Source organism: Mirounga angustirostris, unplaced genomic scaffold (genome assembly GCF_029215605.1).
Source record: "Mirounga angustirostris isolate CCGP_5_RB_7025 unplaced genomic scaffold, mMirAng1.0.hap1 SCAF_9, whole genome shotgun sequence".
NCBI lineage: Eukaryota > Metazoa > Chordata > Mammalia > Carnivora > Phocidae > Mirounga > Mirounga angustirostris.
In genome coordinates this window covers 104,342,708-104,362,960 of record NW_026991717.1, presented here as the reverse complement: position 1 = coordinate 104,362,960, position 20,253 = coordinate 104,342,708, and the positions used below count along the sequence as shown (strand labels likewise).

Below are 20,253 nucleotides of genomic sequence, written 5' to 3'. Positions count from 1 at the left end.
TAATCTCTTGCTTTTTCTATTTTCTCCTCTCTCTCTCTCTTTTAAAAGATTTCTTATTTTTAAGTAATCTCTCGACCCAGTGTGGGGCTTGAACTCACAACCCTGAGATCAAGAGTTGCATGCTCTACCAATTCAGCCAGCAGGCACCCCTATTTTCTCCTCTCTTAATTTAACAGCTTTATGGTATATGTACTAATTTCCTGTTGCTGTTTTTAACAAATCACCACAAATTTAGTGGCTCAACACAACACACATTTATTCTTTACTTAGAGTTTGGAGGTCAGAAGTCTAAAAATGAGTCTTAGAGGGCTAAAATCAAGGTGTCTGGAGGCTGCTTCCTTCTGGAAGCTTCAGAAAAGAATCCACCCCTTGCCCCTTCTAGCTTTTTGAGGCTTCTAGCATTCCTTGGGTTAGGGCCACATCATTCTAATCTCTGCTTCCAACGTCACATTGCCTTCTCTCTGACCTCTTTCCTCCCTTTTGTAAAGACTCTTGTGAGTCTTATCTGGGCCTACACAGATAACCCAGCATCTCCTCATCTCAAAAGCCTTACGTTATCTGCAAAGTCCCTTTGCCATGTAAGGCTAACATAGTCACAGGTTCCAGCGATTAGGACATGGAACGATTTGGGGGGCCATAATGCAGCCTAGCACAGTACATAATATGTATTTTGGAGTTGGGCGGGTACATGCCACCAACCAACCAACCAATCATCTCTCGTTGATATTATTTATCTCATTTACTTTCACTGCCTTTGCACCTGAATATCTATGCAGTTAAGAGAAGATAGGGGCTTTAAAAACAGCTGGTTCATTTTTAGCACTGAATCCTGTGTTGATTCATGATATCAACACAAGTAAGTGTTTTTGACTCAACTGGAAAGGAGGAAAGTTGAGCTCAACCTGGAGCCTGGCATTTGCCTGAGAGGGCATCATGACCCCCTCCAGAGTGATATCTGCATCAGTTCTGAACAGGGTAAAACCATGGCAAGGGACATCCAAGTCATAGCTGTATGGAGTAACTCAGAATCATAGATACAGTATTTAGAGAGATTAACCTTTCTGGTAGTTTTTAAAAATTACTATTAAACTTAATTCTAAGGAAACTGTAGATTCCCATGTGGTTGTAAGAAATAATAGACAGATCCCATGTACCTTTTACCTAGTTTTTTCTACAGCAACATCTTGCAAAACTATAGTACCATATTAAAATCAGGATACTGATGCTGATACAGACAATATACAGGACATTTTCATCACCATCAGATGCCTTCATGTTGTCCTTCCTTTTTCTTTTTTAAGATTTTATTTATTTATTTCAGAGAGAGAGAAAGAGAGGAGGAGGAGAGGCAGAGGGGGAGGGAGAGAACTGCAAGCAGACCCCACACTGAGCGTGGAGCCCAATGCAGAGCTCGATCTCACCACCCTGAGATCATGACCTGAGCAGAAATCAAGAGTTGGACGCTTAGCCAACTGAGCCACCCAGGTGCCCCCATGTTGTCCTTCTATAGCTATATCCATCTCCCTCCCACATTCTTAACCTCTGGCAACTACTAACCTGTTCTCCATTTTTATAATTCTGTCATTTTAAGAATGTTATATAAATAGAATCATACAGTAAGTAACCTTTTGGGATTGCCTTTCTCTACACAGCATAATTTTCTGGTGATTGATCCAGGTTGTTGCATATATTAATAATTGTTTCCTTTTTATTGATGAGTAGTATTCTGTAGTATGGATATATCATAGTTTGGTTAACTATTCATCTGTTGAAAGACGCCTAGGTTGTTTCTATTTGGGGGCTATTACAAATAGAGCTCATAGGAACATTTGTGAGCAGGGTTTTGTGTGAACATAAGTTGCCATTTCTCTGGGATAAATGCCCAGGAGTGCAACTGTTAGGTTGTATAGTAGTTGTATGTTTAGTTTTTTTTTTTTAAAGATTTTATTTATTTGACAGAGAGAGACACAGCGAGAGAGGGAACACAAGCAGGGGGAGTGGGAGAGGGAGAAGCAGGCTCCCCGCAGAGCAGGGGGCCCGATGCGGGACTCCATCCCAGGACTCTGGGATCATGACCTGAGCTGAAGGCAGTCGCTTAACCAACTGAGCCACCCAGGGGCCCTGTTTAGTTTTTTTTTAAGAAACTGCCCAGTTACGTCCCAGAGTAGCTGTATCATTTTATATTCCCAGCAGGAAGGCATGAGTGATCTGGTTTCTTTTTACCCTTGCCAGTAGTTGGTATTGTCACTCTTTTTTTATTTAATGATTCTGATAGGTGTGTATTGATACCTCATTGTGGTTTTAATTTGAATTTCCCCAATGGCTTAATGATGGTGAACATCTTCCCATGTGCTCATTTGTTTATTTCCCGCATGCCTTTGGTGTCACTATGAGGTGGACAGGACAGCCGAGAGAGCCAGGCTCAGCGGTTGTAACCTCTGCTTCTGCCAAAGCCATTCTGTTGTTTTTATTTATTATTATTTTTTTAAGATTTTATTTATTTATTTGACAGAGAGACAGCAATTAGAGAGAGCACAAGCAGGGGGAGTGGGAGAGGGAGAAGCAGACTCCCCTCCGAGCAGGGAGCCTGATGTGGGGCTTGATCCCAGGACCGTGGGGCTTGATCCCAGGACCCTGGGATCATGACCTGAGCGGAAGGCAGACGCTTAATGACTGAGCCACCCAGGCGCCCCGCCATTCTGTTGTTTTTAAACCTATTTACATATTAGGGTTGTAAGCAAGATTTCATTTTATTTTATTTTTCAAGATTTATTTGAAAGACAGAGAGAGAGAGAGTGCACAAGCGGCAGAGAGATAGGGAGAAGCAGACTCCCCACTGAGCTGGGAACCCAATGTGGGACACGACCCAGGACCCTGGGATCATGACCTGAGCCGAAGGCAGACGCTTAACCATCTGAGCCACCCAGGCGCCTCACAATATTTCATTTTAAAAAGGTTTTCTTTGCTTAAAAAGATATGAAGTCAACTTCACCTATTTTGCAGATTATTTTATATGGAAATGACTTGACTACCCAAAATCCTAGACAAAAACTAAATTCAGAATTAGAAATAAATGACTCAACTACATCTATATAAAAATGCATTCAAAAGCCAGCACGTGTTTTTTAACTGTGTTACTTCCTTACAGTGAATGAATGCAAACTGACTCTAATTTTTAAAAATGAAAATTATCTCCTACTAATTTAAAAATGGCTAAAACCTCTCTCACCTGAAGTCTGGACCACAGTTTCCTTTCACGTAGGACCAGCATGTCCATTATCCTTCCACACGTCAGTCAGGAGGGACTCTGGTGTGGAAGAATAAGAAGCAAAAAGAAGTAAAGGCTCTCATCATTTGGTTGTAATACCTTAGATGTAAATATAATATACTTGTAACATCTAGGAGTGATGACGAATACATGCAAAATGCTTACATACGGTCCGATTTTGTGATTCTATAGGTTCATTATTAGAAAATAAACTGTTCCCAGGGAGCATGAGTCCCACTGTGATCTTGAATTCTTCTGGAGGAAAATTCCCCTGGAGACACTAGTATTTTAGCCTTTTCTTCCCATACTCAGACCCTCTTGCTTTTTCATTAAGGAGAGACTTTGTGAGCGAGGTCAAAAAAGTGTTATCTAAAAAAAAAAAAAAAGGTATCTCTACTTCACTTTTCCTAGTAGTTTCCACAGCCCCGTGGTGGCAGTGTCAGTCTGCACCCCCCGAGGGGAGACACGCGAGGGCATTATGGAACCAGGCTGACGCGAACTTGCTGGTAACTCCAGCTGGCCTCAGTGAGGCCATCTGAGGTGACAGCCTGTGGCAGGACATGAGCCAGCGTAAGCTGCATCCTCCCCGGGGGGGATCGAAAGACAGAGGTCACTCCATCCCAGGTCCCAGGGAGCGGCGTGACCTCCCCACCCACTATGTGAGCCAACTGGGGCTCTTGGCGGCCTCTCGACATGTGTGCAAACAGCTCTCCAAAAGAACACGAGCTGGCCACAGTGGAACATTTTTCTCCCGTATTATCATCCATCTCAATTCTTCTGCTGGGAAATCTGTGAAAAGTCAAGGATAGGTCTGGTGAAAAGAAAATCAAAACAAAACAGATTCATGTGTGTCTTCCTTCTGCACATGTACCTCCCCAAATATTGTGGTCCCCACGGCTATATTTGAGGCCTTCAAACATGGTGGTCAGAAGGCTCGCTGGAGAAGTTCCATGCTGTTGGCTTGCGTGTGGTTTTCTTTCTCTCCGTGTGTGGCAGAAGGAGTTAGTTGGGGGAGTTATGTCTTTTGGAATAATATATTTTATGTTCCCATCGGACCTTGGGTTTGAAAACACAAGTAAATGTTTAGGAGGAGTGTTTGCAGCAAGGGAGAACAGAGGCCTGCTGGCTGACTGGACCCTGGGGAAACTCTCGTACTGCATTCACTCATGCTTCATTGGATTCCCCTCCCCGGGCCCAGTCGGTACCCCAGCAAAACTGGAAGGCAGACACAGGGTGCCGGCCAATTCCATCATTCCCATGAAAACGTTAATGTCATTCCCACCAAACTCACTTTAACGCCAGCCAGAGGATCCAGGGCTGGTAAAGCATTCCCCCTTTTTCCTAGAGGAAGTAGGAGGACCTGGTGCCTCAGAAAAATGTGAGACTTGAGCCCATCCCCAGATAACTATGGAATCAAGGCAATTATCATATCTGTCTGGTCCTGGCTATTCCAAAATCAATGTGGCTACGAGTTTCAGCGGAAGAGCAGTGTTGTTCTAAAGCAGCATTCTCTCAATTTGTGTCCTGGCTTCAAAATCATCTGCTGTACCAGCAGCCAGAAAAGTGAGAGAGACACCTTGAAAAGATTGATTAAAAACTTGGATGGGGCATTGACAAATATCCCAATTAGTCTGCAGAGCCACCTATTAGGAGGGTACTATCATGAGCCCCCATTTACATACATGGGAACTGAGGGGTGGTAAAGGTTAAATAATGTTCCCAAAGTCACACGGACAGCAAGCTGGAGTGCTGGGACTTGAACATAGGGTTTGGCTCCATGCTAAACTGCTCAGCAATACCGCCAAGAAGAATTCCAGAAAGGGCTATGGGGGCGTGTGGGAGCGACACTAACAGATGGACTAGGTATGGGGGCTGAGATGGAGAGAATTCTCCTAGGAGTCAAAGCTTGTGCTCAGTCCTGGAGGACGGGAAGGAGCTGGAAAGGGGAAGAAGAGTCAGAGGTGGGAAATGGAAAGATTAACCCAGAATGGGAAATGGGATATGCAAATATGCAGAGGCAAGGGAGAATATTGCAAGGTCAAGGAAAACTAAGTGGGGCAGGGTGCTCATGTCATTGAATTTTGGTTGAACTCATCAAGGGAGTGGGGGTGGTTGCGGGGTTGAAGCAGAAATAGGAATTAAGACCGGAGAGCTTTCTAAGTCAGGCCAAAAAGAATTTAATTTTGATAGCGAGAGTAGTTAAAAGACTATGCCTTAATCCTGTAAGAAATGATGAAGGTATAGACTAAGAGAGTGGCGATGGGGAGGAAGGAAGGAATGGCCCTGAGGAATGTTAAGGGAAGTGGGAGTACTCTGATGACTGATTCAGTGTGGAAGGTGAAGGACAGGGGTGTCAATGGTAAAGTAACATTTATGTATTCCACATATACGTGATGGTGGTATTTATTCAGCTGGAGAAGGCAGGGTGGAAGAAGGGGACAGGCCTGGGAGGAGAATGAGAGCAATTTAGAGTATGGTGACTTTGAAGTAACTATGGGGCATTCAAGTAAATACTCCAACAGGGTGTTGACTGAATGAGTCTGGGGCACAAGGGCAAGGCTTGGGTGAGGGAAATAGCTTTTTGAATTCTCCTGTAGTTTTTGAGGCTATGGGGTTGTGCCAATTTCTATCTCTCCATCCAAATTCACTCTCTATGATCATGTTCAGATGCTAGAGATGGGACTGGGAAAATCACATTTCTCTTTTGCCTGTTGCCTCCTTCTTAATCTCTGCCAATGGAGGGAGGCTCCGAACTGGAGCAAGGAGAGGGTATGAGCACGCTTGACCTCACTTCCTCACTCCAGCAACTGTTCATTTCAGGATCCAGTGTGCAGCTTGTTTAACACCTGCACAAGGATCTTCTTCTTATCCCTACTTAGAGACCCTCCAACGCCCGGCTATACCCTCCATCCCTGCACCTACCCCCCTGCCCCACCGCACCAGGTCTGGGTCCCACCCCACAGGAACTTTCTCTTAGTTTTAATAAATCCAACCTCTCCCTTTGTTCCTTCCGCCCAACCTCTCCCTTTGTTCCTTCCGCCCTAGAGGTGGAGTTGCTTCCTGTGGGTGCCATATCTCTGCCATATCTTAGGATTCTCTTTTCACCCTTACAGTTTCCTAGTTAACAACTTTATGCCTAGTTAACAATTCTTTATATTAATTTCTCATGGTTAAAATAACTGGCGTGGTTCCATCTCCTGACTGGACCCTGACTGGTGTAGGGTGAATATGAATACCCAAGGAAAGTATAAAGAGATATGAAGAAGACAGCTTTGGAAAGAACCTGAAACCACCTACATTTCAAGGGCTTTCAGCCCAAGGAGTGGACCAGGGAGGTGCTAGGGGATCCAGAAGAGTCTGTGTCTGGTAAGGAAAAGACTCAACCAAGAAAGAGAGAGAGAACTCCAGACCAGAGCGATAGTAATGGAGCAAGAATCCCGAGAAAGGAAAGGAATGAAGGTGGGTGAGAAGTAGATAAACTTTTGAGTCAGGACGTGCTGAGAGCCCAGGATGTGGGGAATTGATGGGGTCTGAGGGAGGAGGAGAAGGAGGTTTGCAATAGTCTCTGAAGAGGAGGGAAGAGAGGGTTGGCCAAAGGCAGCCTGTAGGACAGAGCTGAGGGCGGGGGAAGAGGGGCACTCAGGGAACTGGAATTTGAGGGGGCTCTAATCCACATGACTGGGTGTGTTCTTTGTTTTATATTATCAGGGCATAGCAGCACTTTGTAAGGCATTGAAAAGTCAGACAATGGGTTAATCCAAGGAAGAAGTTTGCCTGGAGCTCAAGGGAGATGTGGGTATCAGCAAGAGAGGGTTTAATATGGATGACCCTGGGCCTAGGTTGGTAAGAAATGAAATGAAGCTCATGCGGGGGTGATGTACAGAAACACACAACTCTATGTGAGCTCACGGGGGGTGCTCTGTATTTAACTCTCTGTAACTAAAGCCATAACAGGAAACATTTTCAAATATGCTCTGGCCAGAGAGAAGAAAATCCCCCACAGCGACTGGACACTAGTTTTAATCTTAATAAAACACGGTGGTTCATCTTTAGGCCCAACCTAATTTACAAATTACCATTGTCAAATGGCTTATAAATCTGTATAGTTTAATTTTTTATTTCAGGCAAGGAACTGTTTTTTGAGAAGTATGATAAAGAGCTTAGAAAACTTTAGAACACCTCAAATATGAAGATCAGGAATGTTGTTTTAATGAGGTAGGTCTCCTTTGAATGCCACTTTTTTTTTTACTTTACTTTTTCTTAGGGCTGAGATCAAGTCTGATAAGCACTTTAACTTAGGCAAATAATGATGGCAATAAAATATTATGCCACTGCAAAATATACTAAGTGCCCAGGCTTCTGAACCTTTCCAATTTTTTTTCTTGTAAATGCATTGTATGGGGGTAGTTTTCCCCTAAGACAGACCATAATTTTAAAAACTTGTATTTACTGCAGCCCTATAAATTACTGTTTCCCCTTAATGTTGCCAAGTAGTGATTTATTTTAGTAAAATTGCAGACCTCACTAAGCATGCTTTACTGTGTATTTACTTCCCTAGAGCCAAGTGAGACTTTTTTAGAGTATTGTTTGGGGGAAGCATAAAAGGTATTAAATTCCTAATTTAATTTACACATGAATTCTTAGTTTGCTCTGATCTGTCATATATTTTGTACAAAGTGTTCTTATATTCTTAAGAAACTGAAATATACGACTATTAGTAATTCTTCCATGTTTAGAATAGAGCTTTATTGAGGCTAAGTATTTTCAAATTCATCTTTTTCATTTCTGCAATCCTGATTATCAAAGGCATTTATGTAATAAGTTATATCTAAGACTCATTTTTCCATTGATGAGATTTATTTTAACCCTTCTCTCATCACAGATTTATCTAAGAAAGGCATAGAAAATAAAATTAACCTGAAATAGGTATAGATTTAATTCAGTTATAGAGGCTTTTGAAAATAAAATGTATCCAGAAAAATACATGGAATGGTGAATGTAGCATCAAATGGTAAAATCCTGAATGATTTCAGGGGGAAACAATTCAATATCCATGAACTGCAGCTACTCCATCACCTGAAGAATCTGAGTATTGCTGCGTCAGGGACCCCAGCAAACACTGTAGAAATCTTCAACACGTCTGACAGAAGTTATGTAGTAGAAAAAAACACTTGAGCTAGACAAACAGAGGTTCAATTTCCAGCTTGGCCACTTACTAGATGTTGACCTTGGTCAACTTTAACTTTTTGTAGTCACAGTTTCCTTGTCTGAAAATTAGAGATAGAGTAATTACCTCTCAAGATCCTTGGGAGAAACCATTGTGATTACAGGTGTTGAGTGCTTGACCTCCTGTCATTATGGTCCCTGACTTCCTCCAGCCTCAGGGTCTGACCTCCCAAATGAACATCTGGGGAGACATCAAGTAAGATTTCACTATAACTTAAGAGGCGGATGCCACCAATAAGCCATCATCCTTTGACTGGTTACAAACTTTAAAACGTGGAAGTGTTTATGCTTCAAAGACTTGATACAAAACATGTGATGGAAAAAAAATGAGTTTATTCTGGAAGTTGTCTCCAACAAAGAAAGGGACGGTGGATAGAACCACTGAATCCTATACTAATGCCTTGTCATAAAAGCCACCGAGCATCATGACTTAATTTGGACACATGGCTAAACTGCAGACTCAAGAAGCAGTTAGAATGATGAACACAGTTATTTGAAGTATACAGGAACAATTATTTTGTTAAAAAAAAATAGCTTGGTTTAAGGAATCCTTTGCTATCTCATCTGATCCAAGGACTAGCAGTGTGATTATTTCATTTGTTTATCAGAACTATCCAAATAATAATAATAATCACAATTGTACCTTGGTTCAGGAAAGGACTCCCGTGACCTTCTCCACAGCAGCTGTTCGTTCCTCTGCTTCTCATCAGCTTGAGTCTTTGCAGTACTCGACAGCTTGTGAAGGGTTTTCCCGTTGGTAACCTCTCCAGACACACAGGACTGGTTTCATCTCTCTCGTTGCTTTCTCTTCTTCTCTATGGCAATCTTAACTCTTCTGTGAAGATCTGTCACCCACACCCTCACTTCCATCAATCGTCCCTGGCAGGGAGCTCCAGGAACTCTCGCTTGCCCTTCTCTTCCGTGCCCCAGTCCCTGTTCTACTTGTCTGCCTGTCACCTTTGCCCTAGTGTCTCATGTGTACCTTGAACTCCTCAGAGCTCTCCTCTGAATGTATTCTTCCTGGTTAACAGCATTACTATTGACTCAGGGACACAGGCTCAAAAATACTGGCTTCTCTTTTGCCTCCAAAATGTAGGCAGTTGCTATATTCCATATAACCAGCCTTTCTAATTAATGCATTTAAATTTCTATACCTCCTGCCTTATCTCAGGTCCTCATTACCTTTCCCTAGGACTATGGCAACAGCGATCTAAAGAGTAGATTTTATCCCATTCTACATGCTCTGCCCAAGCCCAGGTCCAATGATGGTGCTTCCCTACTCCAAAATCTTTGCAATTTCTTTTTGCTTAGGGATTTAAGTTCTACATTCATCCCCCATCAAAGCTCACTGCCTTATGGATCCAACCTACTTTCTGCTCCTCTGTACCTACCTATATTCCAACCAAAGCACTTGAAACCAACATTTTATTGAACGCTCCTGTTTTAGACATTGTGATGAACATTTAAAATATATTATGTTGTTTAATCCTTAAAACATATAATGGTAGGAATGCCTGGGTGGCTCAGTCTGTTAAGCATCTGACTCTTGATCTCAGCTCAGGTCTTGATCTCAGGGTCATGAGTTCAAGCTCCACACTGGGCATAGGGCCTACTTAAAAAAAAAAAAAATAGTGGTGCTTGGGTGGCTCAGTCAGTTAAGCGTCCGATGCTTGATTTTGGTTCAGATCATGATCTCAGGGTTGTGAGATTGAGCCCCATGTCAGGCTCCATGCTCAGCGGGAGTCTTATTGAGATTCTTTCTCTCTCTGTCTCTCTAAAAGAAAGAAATAAATCTTAAAAAAAAAAAAAAAGAAAGAAATCTTAAAAAAATATGTACATATATAACGATATTATTTTGTCCATTTCACAAATGAAGAAACCAAGTCTTGGGAAATTCAGGTAAATTGTCCAAAGCATTATGGTTGGTAGGGAATAGTGAGAAAATTTAAATCTGAACTCTCCACATACACCTTATATTTTTTTGCTTATCTGCCTCTATTCATGCATTTTCCTTCATGTGAATTTCTGCAGTGTCTTCTACACATAACATTTGTGTATCAAAAACTTATTCATCCTCTAAGACCTCTTCTTTGAGGTCTCTCCTAAGGTCCCAACTAGTGGTACTTTGTCCTACATCTGCATAGTCACGCAATAATACAGACCTAGCATCAGTGATTGGTGAGCTCATCTCTGGTGCTGTGGGCTTGTGAGGACAGTGGCCACGTCTTAGTCATATTTTTATCCCCCTCCCCTGCACTGAACACAAATACTGGCACATTCTAGGTATTCAGTGTTGGAATGAATTGTCCCACAGATAAATAGAAAAGATGCAACACTAGTGTTGGGAAAATAATGGCAAAACATCCCTCCATTATAGTCTCTGTGTCTTCTCTGGAAATCATCGTGTTCTATCTAGCAATTGAGCAATTAAGTTATGACACAAAGGAGGAGAAGGTTTCTCACCGAAAGCTTGAGTTTTGACATTAAACATCTGGTTTGTGTAGTTTGTATGTCTGAGTAGCATAGAGGCTTTCTTAATCAGTAGACATGGTTACTGACCAGCTGATTTGTCTTAAGTCAGCACTGAGTTATTACCCAGTTCTTATTTCAGCCAGAGAATTATGTAGCAATGTTGGCAACAAAATGAACTCTTTTCTATGTCCCTGAGAAGAGCATTAACCAATACCTTCCCCTGTGTTCATCAGTTATGAAATATGGAGGTGTCCTCATTTAACACTGGAAAGCAGTCAAATTGATAGGACCCCGAAATTCCACTTCATATGAAATATATGAAAACACCTGTCCACACAAAAACTTGTGCATTATTCATAGCAGCCAGAAAGTGAAAACAACCTGATGTCCATCAACTTATGAATGGGTGAACAAAACTGATATATCCATATAATTGAGTATTCAGCAATACACTTAGCAATCAAAAGGAATGAAATACTGACACATTCTCCAACATGGATGAACCACGAGAACATGCTAAGAAGCCAGACACAAAAGACCATGTATTATATAATTCCATTTATATGAAATGTTCAGCAGAAGCAAATCCATAGACACAGAAGGTAGTGTTGTCTGGGTCTGGAGGGGAAGGAAGTGGGGAGAGATGAGGAGTAACTGCCAAAGGGCACAGGGTTTCTTTGTGGGGTGATGAAAATGTTTTAAAGGTGATTGTGGTGATGATTGCACAATTTGGTGAATATACTGAAAGCCATTAAAAGGTACACTTCAAGCAAGTGAACTGTATGGTATGTGAGTGGTATCTCAATAAAGCTGTTATTTTAAGAAGTAGTCAAAATGATATCAAGGATTATTATGGGATGCGGAGATATGCTAGTCAGTGGCTACATAAGCTGCAAAAAATTCTGTTTGAAAGGGGAAATTCAACATTTGAAGAGACTCCTACCAAACTTTTTCTTTCTTGAAACAGATTACAAGGAAAAAGAAGAGATAAAAAAGAAAAAGGCATCTGGCTATTGGCTCAGTCCCCTGGTATATTTTACTTTAATCAAAGATTATGCTTTGGCGTAGCTCAGTCAGGAGATACATTTTCAAAAACAATTTTTTTCCTCTTTTATATATTGAAAAGGTAAAAATGAATAGTTTATCATTTGGGTAATGGGGAAGGTTTATTTTTGGCTTCGATATTAATTTTGAAAGGCACCTAACACAAATGAGCATTTTTACCCAGCTGGATATATGTGCTTTCACACAAGCAGTTCTAAACTTATCTAGGCGCATTTAACAACGGGCTGTCCACCGAGACCATAAAAGGAGCAGCTGTAGTGTTAATGGCTATTACGCACTCCCAGCCAGCTGGGACTTGACAGAACGCTGGACCACAGAAACCCCGTAAGTGAGTAACATGGGAAAGAGTCTATAAATAGGAAGAATATCAGCTATTTGCCAAAACACACAGATTCTGGTGTGACCACACAGAAAGGAGGAGGAACGCCATCAGGATCTCTGACAAGCTGAATGATCCTTGGACACAAGGACAGCAATAAAGACATTATGTTCTCCTGAGCAGACGTTAGGGGCTAGCTTAAAGGTTCTCTCTGATTTTGGTTCCTTTTCATCTCCCCCGGAAGGGGAAAGTGGGGCCTGGGAACCCTGATTGCTTGAGAGTGAGAGGTAGGACTGCTGTTTTGCTGGGCTCCTCGTGTGCTTAAGAGCCAATGCACAGGAGTGGGTTTGGCTGGTTCTGGTTGGCGGGGACCGTCCACTTGTTCCAGAGGTGCCGAAAGAGTCTGAGGAGATTGGAGATCCCTCCTGACCACTGTGTGCTAGGCAGAGTGGTTTTGTCCTGCTCCACCATCCTGAGGATGGTTCATGTGGCCACCTGACTTTCTCTTAACAGCCCTACCCTTGAGCCCCACTGAAGTTCTCATCATTTCCTAACATATTTCATTTGATACTGTTGTGTTTGGTGCCTATTATTCCTTTTCGTCAGAATCTCCCTCTTTGTCTGAAACCTTTTACTCATCCTTTTAATTTTACCTTTTCTGTGAAGCGCCTGCCCCCAGCTGCCCCAGGCAAAATTGGTCATTCCTGTCCCTATTGTCCGAAAGCCATCTCCATCACAGCCTGGAAACCGTGCATGGCTGTCCCTCTCCAGACAGTGAGTATCTCAGATAAAAGGATTACAACTTCTATTTTTAAATCACTATCACTTGGCATATCTGGCATATATAAGTACTTAGTAAATGTTTGTTGAATTCCACTAGATTGAGATCTCGATATGTTGCCTGAAAATATAGAGATGAGGAAGTCAGCTGCCTGGTCCAGAAAAAGCAACAAGTGTGTGTGTGCATGTGTGTGTGTGTGTGTGTGAGAGAGAGAGAGATATTAATATTAAGTAAGAAACTATTAAACTGACCAGAGAAAGCCAAAGGACCGACTGTCTCTAATGGAGGTATTCCAGGCTTGACCAAGGGGAGAAAAATGTGTTGACATCATACTCTAGTGGGTGTATTAGTTTGCTCTGCTCCCATAACGAAGTATTTACTGAGTGGCTTCGACAGAATTTTCTCATGATCCTGGAGGCTAGAAGTCTGCAATCCAGGTGTCAGCAGGGTTGTTTCTTCTGAGGCTTCTCTTCTTGGCTCCTTGGAGATGGCCATTGTCTCCGTCCATCTCCACATGGTCTTTCCTGTGTGCATCTGTGTCCCACTCTCTTCTTATAGGGACACCAATCATGTTGGATTAGGACCCATCCTAGTGACCTCATTTAACCTTAATTAAGCATCTCCAAATACAGTCACTTCCTGAGGTACTGAGCATTAGGTCTTCAACATAGGAATTTTGAGGAGATGCGATTCAGTCCATAACAGTGGATAACTACCTATTTTGCCTGAGGTTAAGGCTTGTCTTATACATCAGTTCTGCACTAATCCTCTTTGAACTGATCTTCACATCTAAGCAATGTTGACAGAGCCCCTTTAAGCACACACGGAGATGGTAATTGAAACGGGCACATGTGGAGTGTGGATGTTAATGCAGATTCTGTCTTCCCAGTACAGCAGGGCTGCCAACACCTAGCCTGGGGGTCCTTTCCTAGGATGTCAAAAGGCCCACAGTCCCTGACTCTACACACACTGCAGCCTTCGTTCACAGACTACTTGTCTACCACAAATGAATGTGCCATTGGAAGTCTCTGTCCGCATTTGCTGTAGTTGCTCTCTGGTTAGTGCCAACCTAATACCAAACCCAAACCAGGTTAGGGCTCATGAATGAGGCTTGAGAGGAAAAGAAGACCAGCTTAGGCTTACACACGAGAACTGTGTCCGGCTGAAGAAACTCAGCCCCAATGCTGGACTGAAAGCGGGGCTGGTTGTATAGTGCATCATTCAAGGAGTCCCGCCTTTGAGTGCAGGTGTCCGTTTCAAAATAGTACAAAAGAATCATTACAACATTGGGAGACTGTTCAGAGCAGATTCCTCCTGGAAAGAGCAGTACTGGAGTAATTTCCTGAGATAAAATAAGTTTGGGTTTATAGGGCTGGCACTCCAGAGATGTTCTCTTCCTTCAGTTTAATATTTCTTCAAGTGAGGTCCCTGGGCACCATGTGAGGTGGACTCACATGGGTTGTTTTTTTGTTTGTTTTTTAGATTTTATTTATTCATTTGAGAGAGACAGAACAAGTCAAGAGGAGGGGCAGAGGGAGAGGGAGAAGTAGGCTCTCCACTGAGTGGGAGCCCAGGGGCTCGATCCCAGGACCCTGAGATCATGACCTGAGCCAGGGGCAGATGCTCACCCGACTGAGCCACCCAGGCGCCCCTCACACAGGGCTCTTAATAAAAATGTAAATTCCTCTGTGCTACCTCATGCTGAGTCAGGATCTTTGGGTGGATCTAGGAATCTGAGTTTTAATCTTGCCTTGTGTAATTTTTATCCAAATTGACATGTGCACACCACTGTTTAGTAACCGCCTGGAAATGTAGGAGAGGCACTGCCAGGTGCGTGCTTCTGCCTGGACTGCAGCCTCGTGATCCATGCAGCCTTCCCATGGGCGTGGTTCACCGAGACCCAGATGGACGGACAGTCACCAAGTCCAGGTACCATGCATCCAGCTCCCAATTCATCCTCTCCAGGGCTCTGCCCACAACTCTAATTTCTTTCTCCTCCCTGTCCCTTTGTTATTTGAAGTCACAGCTTGGATCACCCCTAACTTAAAAAAAACATTTTCCAATCTTGTTATTACTCAATGTTGATGACGGTGTGGTTAGTAGAAGGGCACACTCACACCCAGATGCTGGTAGTGCAAACTGGTACAATCCATCTGAGGGCCTTCTAGCAATCTGCAGTGAGAAACTATGAATTCTATTTCCAGGAATGAACCCCAAGGGAAAGTGAGAGATCCTGGCAAAGGCTGATATTGAACAATATTCATCAGAGCCTTGTTTATAATACTGATAAATATTTAACAGATAGGGAACTTGTCAGAATCATAAAATTAAAATGTGAGGTAGTCATTAAAAATTCTGCTGTCACAAAACACCTACCAGGTTAAAAAGTACTTTTATCTATTTTTTTTAAAAAGATGAAAGTCTCTCTATAGAATAATTCTAATGTTCTCCCCACCAATTTCTCAATTTCTATCTGCAGAGAAATAGATCTAGTGCTTAAAAATAATTATCTTTAGGTCAGGAGCTTCCACAGGCAGGGAAAAGAGCAGGAACCCCAAGGATGATGTAACCTAAATCTTCAGCAAACTCACATTAATTTATTGCCTGAGATCAGCCTGCTAGAATGGATAGAAGTTTGGCTTTGTGGTCAGATGGAAGTCGGAAATTAGAAACCGAAACACGTACGGCAGTGGCTTTCAAACCTCAGCATGTAAAAGGATCATTTGGGGAGCTGGCTAAAATGCAGGTTCCTTGGCCCCACTTCTAGAAATTTCTATGTAAGAGATGGGGCTTAATAACTTCATTTTAGTAATCCCCCAATGTAGTTTTGTTGCAGGGGACCAGAGGGTAGTAGCATCTGGGGGGAGGGGGTAGTACAAGCTGGAGAGAGAACCCAAGGTGAGATCTAGGGAAGCGAAGGGCCCTGGGAAGCTAGGGGGAAGGGCAACAAAGGGGGTGTCAAACTTTAACATTGTTCCTGTATTTTCCATTATAAACTAGGACTATTTACTATAATACCAGGACTACTGAATAGTCTGAAAGCCCTTTGTAGGCTAAACTGGAGAACATGGCTATCATTTTAAACATGATTTTTCGGTGGAAAATATGTTTCAAGTTTTAAACAACTAACTCCCATCGGAACTTTTAGGATTCAATTTGTTCCTATACAGGCAACTATCTGTTACAGTTTCCATGCCATGAGAACCACCCCAACCCTGATATAACAATTTAGAGGTCCTTCAATTTTTCACATTGACTTTGGCTCATTTATCAAAATAGAAAGAAAAAAGATAAACCTAGTTTTGAGGGAAAAGGACAGATATCCACTATTAAATAGAAGATTACATCCAATCTCAAGTTAAAAGAAAAACAAATCAGCTTTTTGTCCTTATGTGCTTTACAAAGAGCTTTGGATTCTTAGCGTTCTGGGGGAGGGATAGCATGAGGAATAGGGGTAGAGCTTAAATGTTCTGTTCAGCATCCTGAGATTTAGTTTTGAATTTGGAACGGTCCCTTAAAATTCTATACATTTCAAATTCAACTACTCTGAAGAATAAATGCTTGAACAAATCTCTTTTGGCAAAGCATGGAGTAGGAAACCCTGAAGAGCACCAATGCTGAGTATGTACACAAATGCGCTGTTGTACATTTATAATTTGAAGATGATGATACGTTGTTTAAAAGGAAGTTCAGATGTGAGTCGGAACCAAGTTTGAAAGCGTTGTCAACAGGTGAGCTGGGTTGGTGGTTGTTTCCATGTCTCTACTGGTTAGTTAGGTACAAACAGTGGCAAGATTAAAGAGGCTTCAAATAAATAAATAAGTAAACTCTCTCCTCACATTTTAACTCATTTGCAAAATGAATATAAAAGCCCAAATTAAAAGCCCCAAGAGCTGAGCTGGTTGGTCAGTGTGAGCTGCAAAGGACTGAGGGCGTTCGGACTAGATACGTGATGTTTCCGACTTGAATAATAAAAACCTTGGTTCAAACAGAGTCGTTTGCTGAAGCAGAAGAGGAAGCCTAGTGCCTTGCTTGCCTGGCCCCTCGGTCCCTTGACCACAAGGAATTAGACACTTACATCAGTCAGGAGTCTTCAGTTCCAAGCAACAAATTGGGCCAGTTTTCCGATTGCTGGGAAAGCTAATGAACTATGCTTCAGAAAAGCCTGGAACCTGGGAAGCTCCGGAGCTGTGGGTAGCCAGAACGCAAGGGCAGTCTCTTCAGGGATTGTCACCGGAACCAGACTTGTGCTCCTCAGCTCTGGTCGCCTTGCTTGGCTCACATGTCCATCCCTTGATCTAGAGGGGTGGGGACATCTTGAGGTAGCAGAAGAAGGGGGAAGTTGATCACAGGAAACTAAAACATGTGTCCCCTCCAACCCCAGGACCCAGGATTCTAGGACTCCTGTTATTATTACTCTTTCCATTTGCTCTCATCACAAGTAAAAATTTCTGTAACTATGCTTGTGGTGGATGTTAACTAGACTTATTATAGTGGCCATTTTGCAATACACACAAACACTGGATCATTATATTGTATACCTGAAACTTAACATAATGTTGTATGTCAAATAGGTCCCAATAAATAATGAAAAAAAAAAGAAAATGTTTTTTAAAATGAAAAATCTGTACTAAGATACTGATTAAGATGGGAAAAAATTTGACCCGTCTTTCCCCTGCCAAAAAAAGAAAAAGAAAATTTCCTCTTGCAACAGCAAACCAAAGTGGCCCCAGCAAGCTAGCTGCAGGCTCTGTCTGAATTTTAAATTTTAATCTCAGAAAACAGTAGCACCAACATAGAAGTGAAAACGAAATTGGGAGGATAATAGCAATGTTTTTGCAATTGCTTGTTTATTCAACACGTGTTAAGGGCTTAGATTTTTTGGTCAGATTATCTTGAATTTGTGTGACACTAGGTGCATTTCTTAATCTTCCCAGTTTCCTCACCTGTAAAAATGGGAGCCATAGGGTTTTTATTGGGTCGTTTTATGGGAAATGCTTTTTACAGTGCCTTGCCTTCTTAAACGGGAGTTCTTGTTATCTCAAATGTTAATCATGAATATTTATAGTCACATTTTAACAAGTTCATTTTCATAAGTTCATTAAAGCTTGGAGACAGAATGAACAGATAGATATCCTCGGATTCTTAACAACCAAGCCCAGGGGACTTAACAAAGTGAATGGTGGTAATTCACCGAAGCTGCAGATCTGTGTTCTGTGAACCAAAGACACAGTCACTTGTGTCCAGGTACATAGCTGGTATTTATATTTGCCAGTAGCTGGGGCAACGCTGTAGAAAGAATATTACACACGCTTACTTCAAAAATTTACCCTGACTTTTTCTGGAACAGTTTCCTGCCTAGTGACTTCCTCATAATGGCACGGAGTCCGTGTTTCTGGAGGCTTGTGATGTAATCACAATCGGTACATCCTCCACCCTTTGGCAAACAGGAGCAGTTGCTGTGACTCTTGGTTTCATCATCGTGATGACTCAAGTACAGATGAGGTTCAGGCCAGCAGTGTGGACCGGGAATTATGAAACCCAGGCTTCCGGAAGGAACTCACTAAAGGATTTTAAAACAAAGAGGGACTGAAGTCTGGAGAGAGAATTCCACTCACTTAGTTTATCTTAAGCACCTTGTTAGGAATGGGAAATGGGGAAAGGAACTGCTTCTAATGCAGATTTGCAAATTATCCTGGTGTGACCAGAGTTATGTCTGAGAGGGAAAGATTTCTGCCCCTCCATTGACAGAACACACTTCCTTCCTTTGGAGCTTGGGAGCTGCAAATGCCAGAGTTCCAAAACTCGATGCCAATTCTCCAGAACGTCCCCCTGTCTTATTATTTCTAAAACCAATGAACCCAAAGCATTTGTTTACCTTTTGATTCATCACCACACTGCTCACTGGCACTCTTAGAAGAAAAGGGCGATTCAGTACTTCTAGACTCTACCTGGGGAGACACGTAAACACATGAAATACTAAGACCAAGTAGAAAGCAGTGTGACATGCTCGCTCATTTTTGTGGCTCACAGGCTGGTGGGGCTGGACAGCTTTGTGAACTCGGATGCACACTTGGCAAAACCCCTTGCTCAGCTGGAGGAGATTTCAATCAACAAGCTTATCTCTGCTTAACGGAACAGCGCCCACATTTTTTACCAGATCATGTTTGAAGGAACAGGCAACTTGTTGAAATCATTTCGGATGCAGGAAATCCTGTGTTTACTACCTAGGAAATACTACATAAAGATTTGGATTTTTCCCCCCTTGTAATGCTCTTTCCAATTGAAATTCAGCAACAGAGCCACTGCTGATAAGAAGAACATTGGCCAGGAAATGACAATATGGTGATAGCCAATTGTACACAATAGGCCTTACCTCTTTGTTCCCATCCTGGTTCTCAAAATTGCTTGATAGAATCACTTCCTTCGGGGAGTCCAGTCACTCACAGGTTCATGTCTCTTGAGTGCTGATGCCTTTAGAGAGGCATTGAAAGCTCCCTGTAAATGTGTAAAAGGATGGATGAGGGAAATGCCTAGAAAACACTGGACTCATCTGTAAAGATGCTGGGGGATCATGTATAAGTGGGACAGGAAGATTCTTTAGGTCTCAGTTAACCTAACTAAGTCAACTAAATGGGCGTGAAGTAGGCCCCTTTTGAAGTCACCAGCTTAAACAATAATATCTCTACTTGTGACTTAAGAGCTTCCTCTAGTCAAAAGACCAGGGGGACAAAATCTGATGGACATTACACAACATGATGAAAATAGGAAGTCATATATTTAAAGGAAAGAGACATCAATAGAAGATGTTGATGGAGCACTAGAAGAAGGGTGAGCAGATGTGGAGCGTCGTTAGAATGTATCCAGCACTGTCCAAGAGTCACCAGTCTTAGAGAATTATTGACAAGGCTAGAATGGGCATGATTCCTCCTTCAATTTAACTTAGCTGTGAGATAGACCTGTACTTGTTTTTTTTCCTTTGTTTGATTTTGGTTGTTTTCTCATTTTTAAGTCAAACTTTTAGTTCATTTTTAGTCATTTCTCTTTTTAAGAAATGAAGGCATCAGCAAACATGCCTTTGCCTTTGAGTACAGTTTTTGCTATATTCTGTGTGTAGTGGCT

At 42.2% G+C, this 20,253-nt stretch overlaps 1 long non-coding RNA gene across 1 annotated transcript in view; it reads right to left on the bottom strand.

The window, feature by feature from the left end:
- Window positions 1-18,489, bottom strand: part of LOC123861652 (uncharacterized) — a 39,930-nt gene extending 21,441 nt beyond the window's left edge. Inside the window, exons 1-5 of the long non-coding RNA XR_006795084.3 lie at window positions 17,210-18,489; window positions 9,138-10,268; window positions 8,562-8,675; window positions 3,434-4,057; window positions 3,230-3,307 (exon numbers count right to left, since the gene is read on the bottom strand). This is a non-coding gene — a long non-coding RNA (uncharacterized LOC123861652). The remainder of the gene's footprint in view (window positions 1-3,229; window positions 3,308-3,433; window positions 4,058-8,561; window positions 8,676-9,137; window positions 10,269-17,209) is intronic.
- Between the last annotated feature and the right edge of the window lie 1,764 nt (window positions 18,490-20,253).